Source organism: Ambystoma mexicanum, chromosome 4p (assembly GCF_040938575.1).
Source record: "Ambystoma mexicanum isolate Mex_15411 chromosome 4p, UKY_AmexF1_1, whole genome shotgun sequence".
NCBI classification, from domain to species: Eukaryota; Metazoa; Chordata; class Amphibia; order Caudata; family Ambystomatidae; genus Ambystoma; species Ambystoma mexicanum.
This window is the reverse complement of record NC_090927.1, coordinates 916,219,130-916,243,987: the sequence shown is the minus strand read 5'-3', so window position 1 is coordinate 916,243,987 and position 24,858 is coordinate 916,219,130. Positions and strand designations below refer to the sequence as shown.

The window sequence follows — 24,858 nt, the reverse complement described above, 5'->3', positions numbered from 1 at the left end:
ATGGAACTTTACAATTAAGCAGCATGAATGCTTATCGAACACTAAATTGAATGAAACCTTACACTTAAGCATTCCAAGTGGTGAATGGAATAAAACCTGTATGGGCCAAGCAAGTAAATTAAATAACCCAAATGCCCAAGTGAAAACGAATTGCAGAAAAGGGCATACGGGTGACAGAGTCTTAAGAAGTTGGGTGTAAGTAAAACACTCTTAAACTGAACATTTATGAATGAAGGCATGCAACAAGGCCAAAGACTGGAAAGGATGTGTGACAAGTGTGGCAAAGCCAAGAGGCTGATTAGGAAAAGCCAGAAGGTTGCAGATCTACACATCAAAGCCAAGAGGCTGAGAGTTAGGAATCCTGGCTACGTGACCTGTGATGGGTGGACTGTTTGGTCTGACAACTGCGCCTAGACCAGTGAGCCCTGAAAGTTGAAAACCCAAAGACATTGTGATGAAGTTAAAAGTCTTGGGGAAGGGAATACAAACCCAGGGATCAACATGCGTGGTCTTGAGAACAAAGCCTCAAGACCTTTTTGTTTTCTCTGAACTGTGGTGCTTGGAACTTGAGTAAGGGAACCCAGAGGATTGGTTTTGAACTTTATCACCTTGAACTGGAAAGGCAATCTTTTTCATGGAACTTTCTTATACTTGGGGAAGGGGAGCTGAGAGAAAGCTGCGAGCTGGAAGAAGCTCAGAACTTTGAGTTGAACACTCTTTCTTTCAGCTTTGACATCCCTACACATTGGTTAGCTCTAGCTGTCTGGGCAAATATAGGTTTTGAACACAGAGAGACTTTTAAGTTGAACTCTTTGACTCAGACTTTCTTTAGTGTCATTTAGGTAGGGAACTCTCACCTTAGTATATGGCAAGTTAGGCCTTCTACCATATTGACATTTGATTTCACAAAGTATTTTATTTTGAACTTTAAGTCTGTTGTCTGTGTCTTGCTTCAGGATGCATTCACACTGCCCCTCCCTCTCTCTCATCTAATAATGCACCTCCTCCTTAACACAGGTATCCCTGACTCCAGGTTAGTAAATAGTGAATATGGACCCCTACTGTCTAGGAGCTGTCTTGTACTGGATATGAAGACCTTACAGTGAGATGCCTTCTGTAACTAAACTCACTCAGGGACTTAGGGACCTAAATACTGTTGCTACTCTATCCAGGTGCTAGTGTGCTAAAGGGGGAGGAGATTGTGCTTTGCACATGCCCTGCTTGAGTCTGCCCACCTCCTAGCACACTTATGTCCTCCTCACCCTCTCCTTACCTCTCACTACTCTCCTCTTCAAACTTCACCCATCAAGACTCTTTTCCTTCTCCTCTTCCCCTTTGACGTCTCTTGATCCTCCTAGGCCCGTCTCCATCCTTTGATGTTACTCATCCCTCCTCTACACTAGTACAATCCCTTCACCACACTACTAATTCAACATCTACATCACTATGGCCACCTTCACGCTACTACTCACTCCTCCACTCTGCCCTCCTCCACACTATCACAACCTCACACATCTCCTAATTAGACACTCTCCTGTCATTCAGTCTCAAACACTTCACATTCATACCATACACTACTTCACCTAAGCACAACTGCCACATTGAAACACACGCTCACAGTGCAGCAGCGGTTGCACTCCTTAACCACTACCTCTCTTTCTCAAGAAATAGCCTCCACACTCTGCTACTCCATCCTAATCCCAGCTGGTCTCTTGGTCTGCCACCTCATCCTCCTCTGATCTCACCCAAACAACCCTTAACACCCATTCTGGTCCTTTTCTTGCTCCCTTTCTTGTTTCTACTGGTTCACTTTCTCTGGCCAGTCTGGCCCCATCTTCCGCACGAAGGAGGGGTTAGCTACAACAAGGATGTTAAATAATGGATTTGCCTTACACCAGTGCAGGCCCACCACAAATTAGAAAATGTGATCAGTATACTGCATTGTCTATGTTCTTAGTAGGAGTGTCAATCCAAGTCATGTTAAGGTAAGTAGAGTCTGTGGGGATCTGTGGCCTCTTATTCAGTCTTTGCTGATCTAGGCTTTGTCCGCAGCCCACTGCTGTGGAGAGAAGTGTGGGCTATCTTATGGCCACGTACGTGCAGCTCTTCACCTGTGGTCTCTCACTCTCCCGTGTTGCTCACTACAATGGCCACGAGTTGATGAGTGGAGCAAGCCGCTGAGGGTTGTCCAATGTGTGATCTGATCATCAGGCTGAGAGCCCAGACTCTAACCAACCACTGACCTATCTCCAGTCCAGCCTTGGAAGCATACAGACTGCCCACGGTGAGATCTGCCCAGCTCACTGTATTCAAGGCCCTCAGCCTGGCATGTATCTTGGCTCAGGGCAGATCAGCCACAATCTACTCCGACTCCAGGCAAGCTCCTGGTTTTGTGCACAATTCCAGAATCCTCTGGACGCAACAGGGATATCAGACATCCACAGGCACCCCTATACTGAATGGAAGATATGTGTCAGCCCTACTGCATTCATTATTGCTCCCTGCTGCCCTAGCTATTGTCAAATGCAAGGGAGGGGATCCCTATCAGTCTTTCTCCGCCCACAGAAATGCCCTAGCAGATTGTGCAGCACATGCGGCGGCCTTAAAAGGACCCCTAGCTCCTAATGAAAGTCTTGTTGTGTTGCAGTCTTTAATCACAATTGCCTCCCTTAGCAGCCTGGCAATGCTAAAAAAACCAAGACCCTGAAGCAGAAAAGGTGACCTCGGCTAAGAAACATTATATGTTTCAAGCCAACTCCCTTTGGCGCTCCCCAGACGGTCGCCCCCAAGGTACCCCTTTCCTAATTGGAACGTGAGGCTCACAGCACTGCACGCTCAAGTGAAAATGCGATGATTGTCACTATCAACCAAGTTTGGTTGCCCTCAGTCTCACCACCGGTACTCAAGATTACAGCGAAAGGTGTACTATATGTTTGACTCACAATGTGGGGAGAGGGCGATGGCCACAGAGCTGTATGCATGCCCAGCATCAGAGGGTCCCTTCTTAAACGGACAGACAGATTTTATGCAGCGCACCACTTGCATGAAATTCTCATACTGCCTCGTCATTGTTGATGTGTTCTCTGGATGGGTGGAAGCCTACCCTTGTAGGAGGGCAGATGCAGTAACAGTGGCTAAAAAGCTAGTGGCTGAATTCATACCCTGATACCGGCTGGCTCTGGTCCTAGATATGACCGAGGCACCCACTTTACTGGTCATATCATTAAGGAAGCGTGCAAAGCCCTAGGAATAGCCCAGCAGTTTCACCACACCCAGTCAAGCGCACATCTAGAACGCCACAACGATAACCTGAAACTTTGCCTGTCGAAAGTGTGTCAAGAAACCGGGCTGAAATGGCCTCAGGCATTGCCCCTAACCCTGTTTGCCATGCATAATAATCCCCAATGCAAGCACACACTGTCTGCTCATGAGATACTCACAGGTCACCCCATGAGAGTGGGAACTGCTCCCCTGCATCTCCACATCTCCTGAATTTGCAATTAGAGGATGACACTGTGCTCGAGTAATGTTGCATGTTCGCCATACTCCAGTCCGAGTTGTCCTACCTGGACCAGCTACTGATCCCTGCCATACACTAGAGCCCGGGGACTCGATCCTGGTAAATGTCCATCAGCTTAAGTCGCCATTCCAGCATAGGTGGCGTGGACCCTATTATATCCTACTGACCACCCACACCGCCCTCAAGTGTGCTGGATAGACAGCATGGTTCCATGCAGCACATTGCTGTGAAGTCCCCACAGCCCCCCCCTGAGGATACCACCTCCACTTCATCCCATATTCCGTTGCCTGGCACTGGCCCCACCACGACCTTCGACATTTGTGTCAGTGGCCCCGCCTCCAGCCTGCCAGTGCCAGTCCCTTCCAGCGCTGCAGGCCCTCCACGAGTGACACCGGAAACAGGAAGCTCTCAATCCACCAGTACATGCAGGAACAGGACCACAGCCTGCAGCTCCGCCACTTGTTCTTGTTCCAGGTGGTGCAGTCCCTGAGGGAACTGCTGATCATCGTCCTTCGTCAATGTGTCGAGGCCATGCATGGCACGACACCAATTCAGATTTCACTCCTGGCATACTACGTCCAGTGTCTGACCACCCTGGATCTCACAGCACAGGCGCGGGAAGGTACGTCCTGTGATCGCACAGGATACCACCACCATGCCAGTTACGCAGGCCCGAGTAGCAACTGGACAGCCCACACACCCCTGGATCTCTTCCACAGGCAGAATTCGTCGGATGTGGTGGTACATTGGCAAAAGCTGAAAGCTGCTGTCACTGATATGCCAGCTCCTCTGGGTTTTGGTCCATGTTGCTATCACCCCTTGGCAATCCCCTTTGTCCTAATGACCGCCATCAGCCTGTGGCTCTGGTACTGCATATTTTTAGTTTGGACTTTTGGCCAAGTGAGCACTACCATAAACTGTAAACTATAGAACTTTGTACAGCGCCATACCCCACTAAGAACTTTGGAACTTTGACTTGTGCGCGCCTACAGAGCTTACATCCAAATAACTTTGGGCTGCTGTGGGCATGCAGCACCAAGACAGCGCCCTGTGAACTGACCTTTATTCATCGACTCGACGTAGGAGGGGGGCGTGGCACTGTCCAGGCTCTCTGGACGGTCAAACATGGGCGTGAGCTCCAGGAATCCATGACGCTGTGTTATGTGACTACTGTTGTTATAATCAGTTCATTGATTTGTTTCTGACGCACTGTGACTGTTGCTTTCAAAACTCTCTATGAAGAAAACAATGGCCCCTCTGCTCATCCCTGGGTCCACAGTGAAAACCTACCTGCACCTCGCGTGGCAGTATTCCTACATCTTTAACATTACTGACTGTTGGGTATGTGCCCACTTACCTCATGGCTTATCTTCTAAGTTTCCCATAGCCCCCATTTTCTTCCAACGAGGCAAAGTTTGCCTAGACCTCAAGCTGTTTACTTTGTTCCCTGGCCTCGGACCCTGCAATAATGCACACTTCCAATTAGGATTATGGCTCCTCCTAATTTCCCCACTCCAAACCAGGTGCTCAAGAAGTCAGCCTCCCTCCATCTCTCAGCTCCGGCTACTAGCCTTGTGTGCTACGTCAACTGGGGTCCACTATTCATGGGGAATAGCAAGTGCCAATACTACCTGTTCACCAACGCTAGTGTGATAATTAATAATGTTACCTTACATTTTGACCCTGATGTCTCCTTCGCCCAAACCGGGTATGTCACTTATTCAGGAACCTACTTTATATGTGGGGACAAGGCTTATTTATGCCTGCCCATCAACTGGGCTGGGAGTTGTTACAGGGGATATGTCCTGCCTGCCGTGCGCTATACCCGCTACTTCCCAATTCAGCCATGCCCCAAAAAGACACGCCACCTGGGAGGTATTTGTTGCTGGGATGGGCTACCTCATACTGGCTCTTGGGATCGAGGTAAACCGAGACTGCCGACCCGACTGTCTCGGTTGGCCGAAGATATTGCAAATGCCACTGCAGCCTCACTCACACTACTGTATCAGGAACAGATCTATCCATGCCATGGTACTGTATAACCGTAAGGCACTGGACACCTTCCTCCAATCACAGGGGGGTCGGAGGGGGGGGTCTATGCACAATTGTGAAGGAAGAATGCTGTACTTTCAAACCCAGCTATGCCAGCAATGCAACATCTCAGGCTTCATCACTCACAACTGTAGCACTGTAAGCCGCCTCCACGCCAGACTGGAAGCAAGCTGGTCATATAGGTCCTGAATCAGAGACATCCTGGCACCCCTGGGTGCATCCATAGGTCAGATTCTGCTCATAATCTTGGTTCTTATTCTAAGTCTGTCTTGCCTAATAATGAGCTGTACATTGTTTTACTACCGAATGTGCGTCCACTGCTCAGAGGATTGCCAGACCACAACCGTGTTTCACTGCCACACAAGTGAAGAAGTCCAATATTATGACATGCCTGAATGTGATGTCTGTCTCTCTGAAGATGTAATAGATGAGACTGGAGTAAAGGTCTCATAGGGCCGAATTGTGCGGGTGGAAACCAGGGATTTGAACATTTTAATTGACTAACCCCGGTGGTAATATAATACTATGCTACTAATGCAAACTGCCATGTTTAGCAAGTGACTTATTGCCATTGTGAGGTTAGCCTTTGTTCTATTGTGCATGTCTTAAAACTAACAGCTTAACTGTTTAGTGTGTAGCAGTGCTCGCCTCCACGACCCTCGCATCAGATGTATTTCACTTTTGGCATTAGTAAGCATGTTTTAGGCTGCCGCTTTCCTAGGCTAAGCGGCTTTAGCACACAGAAATGATCATATAGTAAGTGAGCTTGCCTATCCGAACCGTGTGATAACTGTATAGGTAACTTACCTTGCATGAATTAATGTATCAGTATATATCTTCCTGATTGTATTGTGCAGAATGTGAGAACGCAGCCTTTGCCTTAGATGTGTATGCTGAAACACTGTCATTCTACTTGACAATTATATCTTTAAGAGAACTTGTCATGTCTACACCTCCCTCTCCATTGAAAAGCATGTGTGCTCTGTTGAATAGAAGCCTAGGCCTGGAGGAGTTTGTGGTTGTTGTGCCGATTTCGTACTGTTGTTGGTATGTTGCTGTCCTGTGGCTTTTTCTATTGCCAATAAAAATAACTCACCAATAGCCAGTGGGCATTTTTCCATGACAGTAGCCTGCTGCATCTATGCAGTGTGCTAACTGTAATTGTCACGTTTGTCATCTTCAAGTGTGCTTACTAGTAAGTGGTGATGGGGCCAGAGGGTCATTAGAGATCGCTGGTTGCATGTAATAGCTGTCACACAGCATGGGAGCCTGAACCCATGTGGTATCTGTTCTGTTTTATAAATAGAATTTGGACTTTTCTATCCATGCCAAGCCGGTTATTTCAGTAAGAGAAGCTCGAAGAGCCCGGTGCAATCTGGAATTAAATGGACCCATTTGTGATGAAAGCTCGCAATTAATGGCTCTGTCCATGCCATAACTAAACATTTGTCAGGGAAGATTCTGCATGCCCTGCCCATGATGTATCTGCATCGATTTGTGACAGAAACTTGAATTTGCCCAGCCCATGCTGAATCTTTGAACATTTATTAGGGAAGCTTGCCCTGTCCATGATCTACCTGTGCCCGTACATGAGAGAAGTTGCCCTTGCCCTGACTATGCTCTAGCTGTAAACATTTGTTAGAGAAGAATACATATTCCCTGCCCATCCAGCATATTCACCTGTGTGTGAGTGAAACATATATTAGGCCTGTTCATGCTGCACTTGTAATGGTTTGTTAGAAAAGCTTTCACTTTCCTTGGCCATGTTGTACATGTTCACCTTTGTGAGGAAAGATTGCCCTTGCCTATGCTATACCTGTACCTGGGTTCAAGGAAAGCTACCAGTGGGCTTTTCTATACCAACACCTGCCCTACCTATTTGGTACACATAGCAATAAAGAAGCTTGCACTAGCCCCATCCATACCCATACAATACTGCTTGTGCAAAGCATGCACTTGCCTCATCTGTGACGGTTTATTGAGAAGCCACCCCCAACACCGGCCGTCCCAATCTAAGTGTCACACAATTAACTGTTTAATGTCCGTTCTTTGTTCAGCCCTATTTCTGATTCATTTAATACCCCTTGGAACCCTCCACCTGAGCTACAAATGAGCCAAGCACCAGGCTGGTGTATGGGAAATATATTTGTATTTATTTGAATGATAAATAATGGAAATCACACCGAAACTACACACGCCACTTTCTTTGGGGCCCACAATTAAGCTTTTTTTTACATAAATAAATCACACAAGTTGGTTGGGAAAAAACACAAATCACAGGACTATACTTCATCCAGATTTCAATTCTAGAAGCAACTAAAACTAGTCAATGAACAAAATCAATTTACACATGCAGTGCTATGCAATTTCGATTTTCCTGCATGCTCAAAAGGATAGCAGTTGGGTTTACAGATTTGTAAAAATGCATATGGCAATTATTATTTCACCCACATTTTTGCTTTGAAATAAACCCAGGTTGATCTGGGATGATTGCGGAATTTTGGATTTCAGACACCCCTCCGCTTAAAGGACTGTGTTCGGGAAGCTGAGCAGAAAGATTGCCCAATTAAATTACAGAATATAATTTTCAGCGCACACTGGGAAAGAACATTGTTTATTTCAAATTTTAACAAAAATCATCCTGTGGTGTTCTGCCAAACGGGGAATTAATTAAATTAATATTTTTAGTTAAATAGGATGAGGATCCACACAGTTAACCCCCAACCCCCCCACGCTGGAAAAGGATTTAAGGCAAGCACTCTCCCACCTTTTGGTTTCAAATGGCGCAATTCTACTTACATTTAAAACCTCTGTTTAAAGTTTAGGAAATAAGTTACAACTGGAGTCACAGGGTTAGCACATTCTGTCTGAACCCACTTTCAGTTTAACACAACACAGACACATTTTTTAAATTAAGATATGACTTCTACATCTAAAGTCCCTACATATAACTAAATGTCCCTATAAAGAATCTGACTATCCCTTCATTGGTATGCTGTCCTTAGTAAGCGCTGATGTAACGCCTTTATAGGTTAGGGGATAGATGAGAGGCTCGCCCTACCCGCTCTCACTAGTTTTTCTATCTGCTAAAAATCAGTGCACACTGTTTGGAAGTCAAACCTCTTCTTTTTATTCATATTGCTTACATCCTGTGTGACCTATCAATTACAAAATGCAATTTTGCAGCAAAGTGTCAAAACGCAATACAATTAATAGATTGCTCATTTCGTGTGTATATCTATTTTTCACTTCACATAAAATGATGCAATTTCACTGAGCTCACTACTTGTTGTGTGTCTCTCGGGGATCAGGTCATCACCATGAGCCTATTTTCTGTCAACCGATTTCAGCGGAATTGGAGACCCTCTCCGCTTTCTTCAGGACTCTTATTATGACTTGAATGGTCACGTTACAATTGCTGAAAAAGACAATCTTCTTCTTTCATTTCTTGATCTCCATTTTTCTGGTCTGCGGAGAGCGTCTTATATTTCTTTTTGTGAACGTCTTTTAGTTTTCAAGGTCCCTAAAAGGGAAATACATACAAAGGGGCACCATCAGTCTATGTCTCTGTTTTGAGTCACATCTGAGCATCTACAATGATCTTGTATGTTATATATGTTATACAGGGATTCTTACCTGTATTCGTTTATTTGATTGTACTTCTGTTATTGTACATCCAGTTCTTCAGATTTTGTCAACCACTGTCAATGATCACCCTGTAGATAAATAATCCAGGGCTTAGTTTCTCTAATTCTATACATAGTAACTGTTATGTTGTTGATTTCCATAGGCACTGCTTACCCATTCTCATGGTTGTTACTCTCGATGGACTAAATGTGGTGATCTTTTGGGTCAATCCAGGTTCTTGGTGCTCTCCGCTTCCCACAGTATTCTTTTGTAGGTTGTGAGGCAATCTACTTCATGGGTAATGAAGCAATCTAATTGGGAGACATATGGGGAATTACTTCTAATACTCTATATTTCCGATTTAACGTTTAAAACGTTACATATCGGAATTCTGATGTATCAGATGTATATAATCAGTTCTCCAAAGAAGGGGCAGGGGAGAGAAGCTATTCTCTCAGTGCTGGCCCACTATTTTATTGGGGGGATTGTGGGAGGCATTAACAAGTATTGATTCCATATAAATTGATTTTAATTAGCTGGTATGCTAAGCGGTACATCTAGTGCACCTACCGCTTCTTTTCTTTGCATGGATCCCAGCTTACCTTGTTGAGCGTTTCCCGGACGCTCTCTCCTATACTTCTTCATTTTCCAAGTGGCGGCAGCCATCTTGGAATCGCGCATCCATATACTTGCGATCACATGACCCCGGGAGCTCTGTCCCGTACAGTCCTCTTTCTATTGTTGTTACGTTCCGATTATATAACCATGTGTTTGTACTTGGTTATGTAATGGTACATGGTATGTTTTAATGTGTCGCTGTATTCTTCTGATTGTAGTTGATCACTTGTCCTGAAGTGATGAATCATGTTATAAGGATAAACTCGCCCAATCTCGTTTATGTAATATGGGATCTCTATATCTCATTGTGTTACGCGCAATTTCCATACGTGTGCTTAATCAATCATTCTTGTCTCTGACGTATAGCGTATAGTTTGCGCACTGTTTTGTGGGTATTGTAATTTTATCTAAATTCGAAGGTGTTCAGTGTGTTTATGACCGTGAAACAACATTCTATTTTTCGCCCAGCCTGCGCTCTGCTTCTTGGATGTTATGAATTCATTATTTCTAGTGGATTCTCGGTTTCCAACTGTTGTGCTAACTGTGTTCAAACTAGTTATGCATTATTCCCATCTGTAGCTCAATTTATGAATCCACAATTTCTTATTCACACGTTTCCTATATCCCTATATAGGGTAGACATAAACCTCGCTCCAGGCTATCTCAGTTTTGTTTTCATTGGGTCACACCAGGTGATTATATGCTTATTTGACACGTTTGATAGCTTGTCTTCCTCAAGAGTGTATTCCAGGGATTTCTATCACTGATGTTTCAATGTTGTACCCTTCCGATTTACAAGAGTGTATATGTGGACTGGGATGTCAATAGGCTACAGTGTGGCTAAGGTTTGACAGCATATTTCCTCATTAAGCCCCTCAGGGTGGCTTTTAAGCCTAAAAATCCAGAGCTGGTCTCTTCTCAGGAGAATGGCTTCTATATTTCCTCCTCTTTTAGGGAGCAACACCTTTTCAAGTATGGTCCAAGTGATATCATTTTTCAAGTGTTTATTTTGTACATAGTGTTCCACTAGAGGTGCTGTCATGTGTTTAGTCCTGATGTTAGATCTGTGTTCACAGATTCTGATTCTTATTGTTCTTGTCGTCATCCCAATGTATTTCTTTCCACAGGGGCACTTAATAAGGTATACCACATTAGCAGTATTGCAGTTTGTGAGCAATCTTTGCTCCCATTGTGTAAATCACCCTATATCAATAGTGGTGATAAGTTTAGTCAAGGGGCATACCGAACACGTTACACATGGTTTGTGTCCAGTTGCTTTTGGTAATCCCCATAATGTTGCTTGGTTCTCAGTCTCTTTCCTGTCTTCCTTGTGTGTATGCACTAGTGAGTCACTAATATTTCTCCTCCTCTTGATCGCAAAAAGAGGAAGACAGTGTACTCTCTCCTACATTCAAGATATGCCACAGTCTCTTCACCTCTTTTTTGATGCAGTTCACCACTGGGGAGTGGCTGAAAACCGCCGTTATTTGGTTCTCTCCCCTAGATTTCTTTCCATGTTGTGTCAATGTTATTTCGCTTGGTATGTTCCCGGCTCTTTTTCTGGCCTGTCTGATGGTTCTGTCTGGGTAATTCCTTTCTATGAGTTTCTGGGTTAACCTCTCTGCCTGGATGTCATATTCATTCCGGGTGGTGCAATTCCTTCTGAATCTCAGGACTTGCCCGAATGGCATGTTCTCCTTCAGAGTTCTTTCGTGGAAACTACTGAATTCTAGCAAAGAATTTCTATCCGTGGCTTTTTGGTATATTGTCGTTTCCAAAGTGGTTCCTTTTCTGGTGATCTTTAAGTCTAGGAACATAGCTTCTTACTTGCTGAATTCATTAGTAGGGCATTCTCATCTCCTTTAAAAAACATCAGCATGTCATCTATGTAGCGACGCCAACTCAAGATGTTTTTAGAGTAGGGGTTAGACTGATGGTGTATGCTTTGTTCCTAGAAGTCTGCCACATAGAGATTCGCTAGAGTGGGAACAAATGTTGCAACCATTGCGGCGCCCGATATCTGTTCATAGCACCTATCATCTATCAAGAAATAGTTTTGGTGAGTTCTATCTCCGTTAATTGCATAATTAAGTCAATAGGCATCTCAATTTCTGGTCTTTTGGCCTGTAATACCTTCTTTATCACTTTCAAGGTTTCCCCTGGGGTATCTTGGAATAGAGTGATTCTATATCCATTGTAACTATGTAGATGTTATCATTAGGTAGAGTCATGCGCTCAAGATGTACTAGTACAGCTGTTGTATCCTTGGTATATGATTTCATTAGGGTCACTTCGTTGTTGATGAAAAAGTCTACAAATTGGGACAAAGGCTATCCCGGAAACAATCGGGAGTCCTGGTGGTGGTGTGGTGCCCTTATGAATTTTTGGGAGTGACTAGAATGCAGGGCATCTCAGTGTTTAGGAAAGCCAGCTGCATTTCAGGAACCTCTGGGAGGACAGGGCAGGGGTCTGGTCACTCCACTCTCAAGGATGGTCGTCAGCTCTTCACCGTAGGACCCAGTCAGCTTTTAGGCCTTCCCAGCAATAGACAGCCCCACTGAGATGCACTTTCAACAAAATCCCCCTTTGGTGTTTCATTGCGGCTGTCAGAAGGTAATTTTCAGCAGCTCCTGTCCCTTTCTCAAAGTGCTCCACTTTATATACCAGTGATGACACCACCAAGATTTCAATAATGGGCAGTGCACTGGAAACGTTCTCGCAACCAGGACTGGACAGTTACCCTTCTCTCTCCTCCCAAGTCCAGCCTCTCTCTAAGGATTGTTTAGGAGTTTGGAACAGACATATGGCAATTCCCATTTGAAATCCCCTTTTGTTGCCATGTCAACTTTTTTGGCAAAAAGCAGTTTTGTGGCAAAAACCTCATACTTTGCTAGTAGATGCCATAATGTATATATATTGCGATTCAGCTAATCATGGGGAATTAAATAAATCGACAGCCGGGTTGGCACCATTTTGCACGGGCATTTTGCAATTTTACGCCATTTTTACAAAAAGCATAATCATTAGGAACATGCAATTTACTCTGCACATTCCTAATTTTACACTTGACCAGAACACCAACTCTCAAATTCAGAACATGTTCAGAGCAGCCAGGAACACCTTTTAGCTGGCCATTACAATTCCCTAAGTCACAGTTTGCTGAATTCTATTGCAACAAAATCGCATTTGTAAATTATCTAAAAACGTACACATGAATGAAGGCAGCACGATTTATGGTCGGTGAGGAAAATGCCTAAATGATAATAGTCCTTTCACATTAATAAGAAATTGTAGCTCTCTGGTCTCCAGGCCATTTGATACTCTGGACCAGCCTGTGACCAGAGTTTTTATTGTATCAGTCTCTTTATTGTTTGAACTGTAAGATGCAAATCGTAAATACTTGGGATGCACCAGCCAACACAAAGATCCCCCACTGCAGACATTTGGCATCCTGTCCTCTTATCTGAAGGGGACTACGATTTCGATCTGGAAAGCTTCTATTTTCCTGTATTTATTTCAGAGTTCAGCCTTGATTGCAGCCCCTGTTTTCACACCTACCCCTACATTCCGGTTATGGACTGGCTAGGTCATCTATCCCTGCACACAAATGAGCTTTCAGAGACACCAGGTCTGGGGACACTTGGTTTTCAACACCCTTCAGGCAGGCCACATTGTATTGCAGTTGTAAATAGTGGGGATGCACAAACCAGGCTTGCAGTCGGGGAAGTCATTTGTGAATTCTGCCCAACAGCAAGCCAAAAGGGTGTGACTCGGGCCTAAAAGAGATTTTCATATGACCCATGGAAACGACATTTTTTTTCCACTTGTTGCCGGTGAGGCATAATATGCATTACATCTTATTTAATAGACCTCTTTATTTTAAAAGGGCAACACTTTTTTTGTATGTCTTGCTTTAAGCTGCAGATGCCCATGCAAAGTCATTTTGGTGTTGGTGTTTCTTCTGCCACTGTGAATATAAATGCTGCTTTCTTTTTGCAATGACAGGTAGGCCTTTTTCACAAGACCCTTCCTTGTGTTATCTGCAGAAACCCCCACAATGGGTCCATTTTCAGTGTGAAGGTTTTGTTATGAGACTGGCAGGCCATTATTTCCAGTGGGCCCTTCAGTTCCATTGGTTCGGGGTCTTTGATTACACCCCACATACCAATGTATTTCCACCCACTTGTATGAAATGCTTGCACCGGTCATAACCTTGCTTGATAGGGATATTTTTTATTGGGGATACACATTCAATACTTGCATATCTTTGTTATGGGAATATGTGCTTGCCCTGCCCTTGGTGCACCTTTTTGCCAGGGAAGTTAGAAATGGCTCTGTCCCTGATGCAGCAATGTGATCTGTCAGGTATGCTTGCGCTTGTTCGGCCCCTTGGATTTGGCTGTGTTTTTGTAAAAGAGGGGTATGTCCATCCGTCACGTGATGGGCTTGCCATGCATCTGAAGAGGGTGGGGCACATTAGGGAGCATGGCATGTTATAGTTGGGGGCAGACGAGGTCAAGGGTGCATGACGAGCAGCAAAATTACACTTTCCAAAAAACCTTTCACTGTCCTTGGCAAGACTCATTTATTTATTTGCATTTTTAAAGCACTTACACAGCCCAGGGGCATCGAGGCACTGTTACAGGAATATGTCTTAGTTGCTTATTTATAACGCGCTTAATACCAAGAGGTTTCTAAGCGTGGACGCAGGAATCGAACCTGTGTTGCTTTGTGTCGTCTTGTTTCCAAGGCGAGCATGTTGCTGCTGAGCTATCCTTCCCGGGACAGATTAAGCTGCATCCAAAGTCAGCGACGGCGGGTGATTTACTTCAATGGATGGGCGGAAGGCGGAAGGAGGAAATATATTTCCAAGTAATAAACACAAGAGACAAAGCAGCCTTGTTCTACCCCTAAGAACCTTTTTTTAAATATCAGGTTAAAAATTATAAGTTACTCACTGTAGTGACTAACATACTCCTAGTCGATAGTCCCCTTTACTCCATACTGCATGGGTGTTCCTCGCGAGGGACGGGAGACAAAACCTTTTTCACCAGAAAAATCTTCCCCTCAGCATGCGCTGCCCTGACTCCGCAGCCACACCTCAGTCCCTAAAGACGCATCGACAATAGATTTACCATTGCCTAATGACACCAGATTATTAGGTGGGGAGGATGGTGGGACGTAGGGAGGAAAGGGGATTAAGGACTAAGAGTACGTTAGTCATTATGGTGAGTTGCTTATCATTACTCTTACGTCCCTTCCCCTTTCCTCCATACTGCATGGGTGATTACAACTGAATGTAGCCCCAGGGTGGAGAGGAGACCCACCTTAAGCAAACAGGTTCCGAAGAACCGCCTGTCCGAAAGCCGCATCTGACCTGGAGCCGGCATCCAAATGCTTGCAGAAAGCCGATGGCTTGGCCCATGTGGCCGCCCTGCTTATGACCTGCCAGGGGACATGGTGCTGAAAGGCGATGGCCGTTGCCTTGGCCCTGACCACGTGGGCATGCATGTTCGCCGGAAGGGGGTCTATGCTGGCCCTCGTACGCTTCCTTGATGGCAGAGACATCCAGCTGGAAATGGAGGCTTTGGAGGCCTGATAGCCTGGCCTGGCGCCTCCAAAGCTGATGAATAGGCCATCTGACTTGTGGAAGCCCTTGGTCCTGTCCAGGTAGAATTTCAGGGCACGCCTGACATCTAGGCAGTGCAGAACTCTCTGAGGCTTGTCCTTCGGCAAAGAATGTAGGAAGGACGATCTCCTCGTTTATGTGAAAGGCTGATGGCACTTTAGGTAGAAATGCCGGATGGGTCTGTGAATGGTAGTGTACGGCTCTGAGGTGACTAGAGCTTGGATCTCGCTGACCCTGCGCTCCAAGTGAGGTCGACTAGCAGGGCCGTCTTGATGGTGACCAGCCTGATGTCCACGGATGCCATAGACTCAAAAGGCTTGTGTGCGAGGGCACCCAAGACTAGGTTCAAATCCCACACGGGGTGTGGCTTCCTGATGGGCGGGTAGAGTCTAGCGAGTCCGGCCAAATGTCTCCTGACAATCGGGTTGGAGGCTGAGAAGACCCCCTCCTCCGAATTCCTGTAGGCCCCAATGGCTGAGAGCTATGTGGGGCAGGTGTCCACCTGCACGCCAGAGTTGGTGAGGTGCGCCGAGAATGACAGCATGTTGTCCAATGAAGAAGCCAGCGGATCGATAGCCTTGGAGTGCGCCCAGTTGCAGAACCTGGTCCATTTACTTTTATACTGGGCTCTTGGTAGCCTTGCTCCTAGCCCCCTGTATGAGTTCCAGATTGGCATGGGATAGGTTTAGGTGGCTGAGTGTCATCTGCTCAGGAACCCTGCTGTAGGGGCCAGCTTCTGAGGGGCGGGATGTACCACCTTGCCCCTCGCTGTGTCAGAAGATGTGCTGGCCTGTCGGGAGGTGGCTTGGAGGGACCTCCGAGAGGCTGAGCAGCCCCGAGAACCATGGCCTGGCTGGCCACCACGGAGCTATCAGAATGACGTTGAGCTGGTGAGACTCCTTGAACTTGCAAAGCACTCTGTGAATCAGCGGAGTGGGCAGGAAGGCGTATGCGGACATGCAGTTCCACTGAATCCATAAGGCGTCGCCAGGGGAGCCTAGGCCGTGCTCCTACCAGGAGGTGAACTGGGGGCACTTCTTGTTGTGCCTGGTGGCAAAGAGATCCACCTGGGGGGGCCCCCATCTGTGGAAGATTTCCTGCGCAAACAAGGTTGTTCAGCTGCCACTCGTAGTTGTCCGCTCCCAACCTGCTGAGCCTGTCCGCTTCCAGGTTGGATTCCCCCGGGAGATGGACTGCCGTGAGGAAAATCTTGTTTTCCAAGACCCATTCCCACATGTTGATCACCAGTCTGCACAGGGAGGGGGACCTGGTCCCCCCTTGCTTGTTGATGTAGTACATACTGGTCAAGTTGTCTATCTGGATGAGGATAACCCTTCCATTGAGACATGGGAGGAAGGCTCTGAGCGCTAACCAGGTGTCGTTCAGTTCCAGCCAATTGATGTGGTATTCTTGTTCTTGATGGGGCCTCGTGCCGTAGACCAAGAGATCCTGCAGGGTGGCTCCCCAGCCCTCGAGAGAGGAGTCTGTGGTAATCGTCACCTGTGGGACAGGGGGCCTGAAGGGCTTGCCCGTCCGCAGGTTGCAGTCCCTGGATCACCATGTGAGGTCCAGGTGGAGAGAGATGGGGATCTTGATAATTTCGGCCTGAGAGCCCCTCTCCTGGTTCCACGACGCTGCAAAGTGGAGATGAATCCTCCTCATCATGAGTCTTGTGTGGGGGACGGTCAACAGTACCGATGCAAAAAGACCCAGGAGATGCTGTTACCACCAAGCCGAAGGAGCGCTTCGGCTGAGAAAATGGGACGTGGCGCTCCTGATGGCCGAAATCTTGTCCTCCCAGGACAAGACCCTCTCAGAACGCGTGTCCCAGATGAGAACCAGGAAGGTCAAAGACTGTGTGGGTTGCAGCTGTGACTTCCTGAGATTGAGTGAAAAGCCCAAGTCATATAGCGTGTTCATCAGTGCATGGGAGGAGTGGTGAGGAACTTGTACTGAAAATGGCAGCCCATGATCCTGAACCGGAGGAAAGAACGACAGGGTTGCCAAATCGGGACGTGCAGATAAGCGTCCTTCAGATCTAGGCGCACATCCAGTCTCCCCTGCACAATGTCTGCGCAATAAAGGCTGGCATAACCATCTTGAATCTCTGAAGAGGTAAGGAGAGGTTGAGGGCGGAAAGGTCCAGTACAACTCTCAGGCCAGCCTGGTTCTTCTTCTGAATGGCGAAGATCCTGGAGTAAAAGCCTGAGCCTCGCTGGGAGGCTCGGACTTCCTCCGCGGCCTGGCTCAGGACGAGCGACTGAAACTCCGCCAAAAGAGTTGCTGTCCCAACCTGAGAGAGAGAAGGAGAGGAGGAAAGAGGGAGAGGAGGGAGGAGAGGCAGGAATAGGTAGACGGTACCCTAAGGAGACTACTGACAGGATCCAGGGGTCCACAAAGTTCTGTTGCCAAAAGTGTGCGTGAAGAGCAAGCCGCCCCCCCATGGAGACACGTGGCCCCAGAGGGGTGTGTCAAGACTTTTCACCTTCAGAGGCGGAGGATTGGGACTGGAAGAAGCCCTTTTTGTTGCTTGCACCGATTTGGGGACGGCGAGTGTTCCGGCTACCTAGACCTCCGTTCCTGGAAGCCGCGGAAGCCTCCAAATGAGCAACCCTAATTCGAGCGTTGCTGAGACTGGGAGTACACTTTGGCCGTGGTCTTTGTCAGTATGGATAAAGACCTTTCTGAGAGCTGTTCTTCTTTTTTGTCCAGCTCCTCGTCTGTGCTGGAGTGAAAAAGGTCACTGCCCTCGAAGGGAAGATCTAGAATGCGTTCCTGGACATTTGAGTTGAACTTAGTTGCTCTGAGCCAGGCCACCCTTCTCATGTCATCAGCAATACAGATGGCACGTCCAGAGGTATCAATGTGTGCCAGGGTGGACTCCATGATATCCTGAGCCACGAGCTTGACTTCGGCTAGCCCCGCCTTAGAACGCGATTGGCAGTGGGCAGGGAGTTCCGGGAGGAAGTTGGCAATTTCCCGCCATAATCTCTAGTTGGCAGCTGCCAACATGGCGTCTGTGTTGGCCTGTCGCAGATGCAAGGAAGCATTGGAATACAGCTTCTTACCGTAGGCCTCCAAGGTTTTCTCCTCCTTGCCTAACAGCACCGTAGATGACGAAGACGAGGACGACTTGGAGCACAGTGATGCCGCAGTGATCACTGAGGAGTGTGGCTGAGGGTGGGAGGAGAGCAAGAGTGTATCCCCCTCCATCTGCCTGTACTTGGCGTCCAGGCGGCGGTTGACTGGCTGGACAGAGAGGTGTATGAACCAACCCTTGTTTGCGAGGGACACCACGTTGGTCTGTAGTGGAATTCCCGTTCTGGCAAAAGGGTGCCTCGTGAGGACTTCAGCGAGGACGTCCTCTGCTGGCATTTCTACCTGTGGCTGGGGAGGCCCAGGTATTCCGTCAGGCCCGAGAGATGTTTGTGGAAGGCCCTGGCCAATGATGGCGTGTCAGGATCCTCCCCTCATCAATATCCGGAGGGTCTGGGGGATCCTATGGAGGAGGTGGCTGCGCCGGGGCCAGAGGTGTCGGCGGAGGTGTCTGTGGTGCCGCTAGCATAGCGGGTAGGACTTCCCTAACTGCGTCACTGATGAAAGCGCCCATCTGTGGAAACTTCATGAGGCTGAGGAACCTTTCGACGATCCGGTCCTCGCTGGCCGCAGAGGAGGAGTAGGAGGAGGAGGGCATGGACCGGGTGGCTAGAGGCAGCTGAGGCCGCTGCCGACCCTGTACATACGGACGCAAGGGAAAACAGCGTTGCACATAAGAAGGGTAGGATGAAGACCACGTACCTGGTTGATGCCAGTCCCACCTCGCCGAAGTCCTGCAGAGGCATCGAACAGGTGTCCCTTTCTGGCACGTCGGCCATTTTGTTGAGCTGCCTACCACGTGGCTGCGACGTGTTGCTCGGCTCGCTGGGTCCGGCCACTGCCAAGTCTCTTATGTGTGAGACGCGCACTTGCCCTGCTCCTCGGGCACCGGCCCGGTAGTTGTACAAACCTCGATCCGGGTGTCATAAGAGCTGCGTTCAGGCGCCCCCGCAGATGTACTGCCGGTAACAGGGCATAGCCCCCCCGCCATGATGCCGGTACAGGGCGGAGCCCCTCGGGCGCAAGCCCGTTAACAGAGCCTAGCGCCCCCTCAACACTGGCACCGGGAAGGTCCGAGGACCCCTCAGACCGGAGGCCGTAGCCGTGTCAGCCTTGGTGCATGTGTTGGTACAAGGACCTGACCGGTCCCTCCCACGCAGGAGAGTCCCTGGGAAGGAGTCTCCCTTGTGGGGTGCGGAAGAAAATATAGGCCCTACCTCAGGCCTGGATCGATGCTTGACGAAGTTCTTGAAAGCCTCAGATGGAGACCGCTGAAAGAGCTCCCCCCAACCGGCTAGTCTGTTCTTCAGCGCTTTCGAGGACAGCGAGCCGCACGCTGAACAGGCCTGCCAACCATGGTCTGGGCCAAGGCAACATAGGCAGAGGGCGTGGGGGTCTGAAGTCGGGAAGAGCCTGTTGCAGGATGGGAACCTGCTGAACCCTGTCGAAGTCGACATGCGCCGGGGAGGAGCTGTGGCGTCTGAGGACCCGGTACGTAATTGATAAGAGACAAAAGAAGATATAGAGGAAGAATCCGCGTTTGGAATTACATGGCCGAAGCCAAAGCCAAGAGCGCTGGTGAATTCGGCCCGTTCCCGTCGATGCGGAAAAGGGGATTGAGGTGTGGCGCCAGAGGCCGCCGTCAGGGCAGCGCTACTGCGCGCCTCTAAATTTAGAGCAGAAGAAGATTTTTCTGGTGAAAAAGGTTCCGTCTCCCGTCCCTCGCGAGGGACGCCCATGCAGTATGGAGGAAAGGGGACGGGACGTAAAAGTATGATGCATTTTCAGTGCACTTTTTATGAAAAATTAAATCCAAACAATTTACAATCAGTTGTGCAGTGTAAAATATTAAAAACATCTAATCAACAAGCCACCAACAATACACAGGAAAATGTTTAGGATGTGGGCTTCCACAATATATGCCAGCATTTTCACTGCAACATCATATTTGGGTTGACTTTGGCCAAAAGTGCCAATACTGCCACTTTAAGAACATGACCATTATGGTTTTGGACAAAAGGTTTAAGGCCAATACTGTAGGCAGACTCAAGAAAACACTTTGCTTTAATTGGCCTAATAATGGCAGTACTCAGTTCTGTAAGCACACCACCAGGATGGCTTTTCTAAGGCTAGTCCTGCCAGCCATTATAAAAAAAAATTCCTTGTGTTGCCTAATAATGCCAGACATGTCATTGCAAGAACTATGGTGGGAGAGAAAATGTCTTTCTTCTCTTCTGATAGTAACTTTGTTTATATTTTTCTCTTCATTACAGATATTTCTTAACGTAACCTTCGTGGGTAATACCTGTAATCAGCTTTGCAAGAATACTCTTGGGTTTTGTGCTTTCTGTGGTCCTATATTTAGAATATCTTTCCTTCAAATGGTCCCTTGCCCTCTTGTTATCACTTGTAGACTCTTCCCAGTCTTTTACCTCAGGCTTTCCTGATCTGGATATATCTTGGTTCCCCTTTAGACTGTTATTTTCAAGAATTATATTTCTTAGGCTGTCTTGACTTTTATCTTGTTCACTTAACAATTTTCTTTCTTGTCTTTCATTACGTGCTTCTAGTTTGTGCTTTCTTCAGCCTTCAACTCTGAAGGTACATGGTATCTTCCCTTCCTCCCAGGGGACTTGTTTACAGTCTCTGTTGGCGCACCACCTAGGTTGGTCAAATATCTCTTTTATATGTCTTTCACCTCTCTTGTTAACTGTTCTATTTAATGATATCTCATTTTACGCATTGGCACAAGTTTCTCCTTTCATAAGATATTCACCTTTTCCAACTGGATTATTTCTTACTTGCTTTCTCGTGTTTTTACAATTCTGATTGCACAGTCTTATATTTTATTTCTCGTCCTTAGTACTGGGACAAGTTTCTTCTCATGTATAATGATGCCCTGGCAGCCTCCTGCTTTTCCAGGTAGCTCTCTGTATGCAGGGGAAAGTTGAGGGCTCGGCTCTCGCTTGGTAGTGGTTTCTCGCTCCTTCTGCTCGTTGGCGCTCCGTTCCTGGTTCCTCATCGTATTACTGCCGTGCTTATGGCACTGGAGATCAGAAACTATTCACCCTTCCAGGATCGGTAGTCTCTGCGTCATTGTTCAGGTGTGTGGCCCACCATGCTGTAAGTGTGGTCAACCTAACACCAGGTACCTCAGTCCTCTCTTCCTCCTCGTAACACTCTCTTCGCAGTTGCACAAGTCGGCAATCCAGCGTCTTGCACTGACGTTCTGCTGCTCGTGCAAAGTCACACACTCTGCAACTTGCCTCGGCTCAACCTCCACACGGCGTGATGATGTCAGGGGGCTCCCCCTGCGCACGGCACTCTCCTCATCTGCTCTGACTCTCCCCAGTTATATATACATATATATATATATATATGTCTCTTGTTAAAGATACATCTCCTTTGTTTCTGCATTGCCTTTAGCCCAATGTAAAGATGCCACACTATTGTTTATAGTAGACAGTCCGTTGTATGCAGCTATAGTAGGTGGTCTAGGGAGTACCTCACAGGAATGGGAGTCCTTGTCACCAAAGAGGGAGTCTCTCCCGGTGAGGTCCCACTTTCCTTGACCCCTAGGCAGGGTCTTGCGCAGCGGGCTTACCTTCCTAGCCTCACAGCGGGAGGTTTCCCCTTGGCGAGAAGGGATGAATACCTGCGATTCATCACAGAACACATTTATCTTGGCTTTATCGCCACCTAGGAACACACTCATATTAGCTTTGCCCATTACGCAACAATACTTCCACTGTAATAGAACATGTATAGGCTGGCAGAGTCAATATACAGTAGTAGTCCCACCCGAGGACCCATGTTGGCTTTGCCCATAATGCACAGTAAGAAAACATGCACATGCTGGCTGTGCCAATACATGCCAGTATCCTGACTCCATGTAATAACGGTCCGATATTGGCTGTGGCCATGATGAAGTAACGCCAGAATAAGAAGACATGTTCATGCTGGCTAGCAACTTTCAGTGCTGGCACATCCGGCGCCCTCCAACCTGCTGCAATCATTGCTCCTTCTCTTGCCTACTTCGCCCACCCACACGTGCCGGCGGTGCTGCAAACACATTTTGCACATATGTACTTAGCATACTCATTCACAGAAAAACACTTGCACAAAGCCCCACATACATATATACATACAGACATACATGGAAAGAAATTGTTTCTACACTTACCTGCTTGAGTCCTCAACTCACTGTCACCACACGGTAAACCAGATGTGCCGCCCCTCATCTCCCATCAGTCAGCATGGCACACAAATTTAGTGCACAAATGGGAGGTGGTAGACCAGGCTTCTTACGATCCACCGGCCTCTCAATATTGGAATGAACGTTTTCTCTGTGGAGACCTTGGGGGTCTGCATTCCAAACAAAAAGCATCTACATATATGGGGATGCGCCCATTCTCTGGCAAACAACACTGTTCCCTGTCCAAACAAGTCCCCTCCTGGCTCCCTGTGTCATGTCAAAGATGTATGTTTACATTTTTATCTAAGCTTACATCTCTTCACGACAACAAGGGAGGTTGCACCCTAACCCACCAGCGGACACTGTCCAAAGTTCTGGAGAAGCCATACTTCCAAGGACCAGAGACCATCAATGATACAGGGACTTTTTACTTTAACAGGCCCAGCCTCTGAGGCTTTTTAAATTTGTAGTCGGACACAATGGATTTAAGGTGATGGGCTAAGTATAGAGCTCCCTCTTACAGAAGGCGATCCAAAAGAATCAAACAGATACCCTTAAACAAAAGGCATCAATGGAAATGGGAGCAGAATCCTAAAGCAATAAATGCAGGCCCTGTGAAAGTGAGGATACAGCTATCTGGATCCTGCAGGGAATACATAGCTTAAAGATCGTCATTTCTTTGTACCATGAACCAGTTGCAAAGGTAGGGCGTTAAAACAACAGAGGAGTGTGTGACCGTTTAAGATCAATTATAACCTCCTGAATGCTTGAAATACCTAAAAGAATGTTTGAACGACATGGCCGGCTCAGGTTAAAAAACATGACATGGCTGTCCTCCATTAAAGGTGGTGGAAACAAATAGGCAGAGGTTTTGTTAAGAGGGATAGAGGAGGAAAATAATGACAAAAGAAAGAAAGAAAAATATGAAACTGTCAAAATAGCACTTCTAGGGCAAGGATATACATCCTTTGGTTCTCCAGATGTTTTGGAATACAACTTTCAACACCCCAGCCAACATAGCCATTGTCGAGGGACCAAGGAAGTCATAATCCAAAACATCTGGAGAGCTGCAGGTTGCTGGCGCCTGTTCTAGGGTCTCATTTAGAGTTCTCCAGTATGACCCCATTTTACCGGACAGAGGCAGACATATTCTGCAAATGCTACATGAGGAACATTTGTATGATTTGTTTCCTGCAAAGATTGTGGTTAAAAAAAACAAATAAGTAATGAATGCGCAATTACCTGGTTTGCATGTAGTAACGGTTCAGTAGGAGAGAAGTTATTCAAAAATACTGTGTATTTAATAATCTTACATGGACACAGTCTGAAAAAAGGGGAGACAACCAAGCTACAAGCTAGCCCTGGGGAAGGACACCCTGATCCTATCGGTGGTGCCTCACCCTAGGTGGCGTGTGGTGCAACGCCTATCTAAAAGCGATAGAGAAGAGAGCTGTCCCTAACCTTCTACAGTCGTGGCATATACCTCATCGAACACAGTGTCATACATTTAGAACATTTTCAACTGGCTGATGCAACAAAGGACAGAACTGTGTATTAGATTCTGTCACAGCCAGCTTAAAGTGATGGCAACCTAAAAGACAGGTAAACTAGTCGAATTCCAAACTAAGTGCCAACTTGAATTGTGTCAGTAGGTCTTAGTTGATGGAATACAAAGAGTGCAGTCGGAATGTCCACTACAAAGAAAAAAGCTAAAATGGCTCTTATAAAAACGCTCACTCCATATATGTGAGTGTGCAATCTGATTAGTCCAACCAGTAGCTCTCAAATTTAATGGGAGATATCAGACAGGTCATGAGAGCCTTCATGACATCGAGGGTCGACCAGTTTCGATGGCATTAGACAAGTGAGCCATCTTCAACAGGACCGTGATTAGAGGAAGAAAAACAGATTTTACTTAACCAGCATTACTGTAATGGAGGTGCCAATGTTGGGTACACCTCCAGGACTAGCTTGTAGCTTGGATGTCTCCCCTTTTTTCAGACTGTGTGTCCATGTAAGATTATTAAATATTTTTGAATAACCTCTCTCCTACTGAACCGTTGTTTTGTGCTATCATCGTGTATCCCGTTAACGGTAAAGGGCGATAACGGCTTGCCCGTT

At 46.9% G+C, this 24,858-nt stretch overlaps 1 protein-coding gene across 2 annotated transcripts in view; it reads right to left on the bottom strand.

Moving 5' to 3' along the window:
- RNGTT (RNA guanylyltransferase and 5'-phosphatase) overlaps window positions 1-24,858 on the bottom strand; it is a 2,962,270-nt gene that overhangs the window by 435,831 nt on the left and 2,501,581 nt on the right. The gene's annotated exons all lie outside the window — the stretch shown is intronic.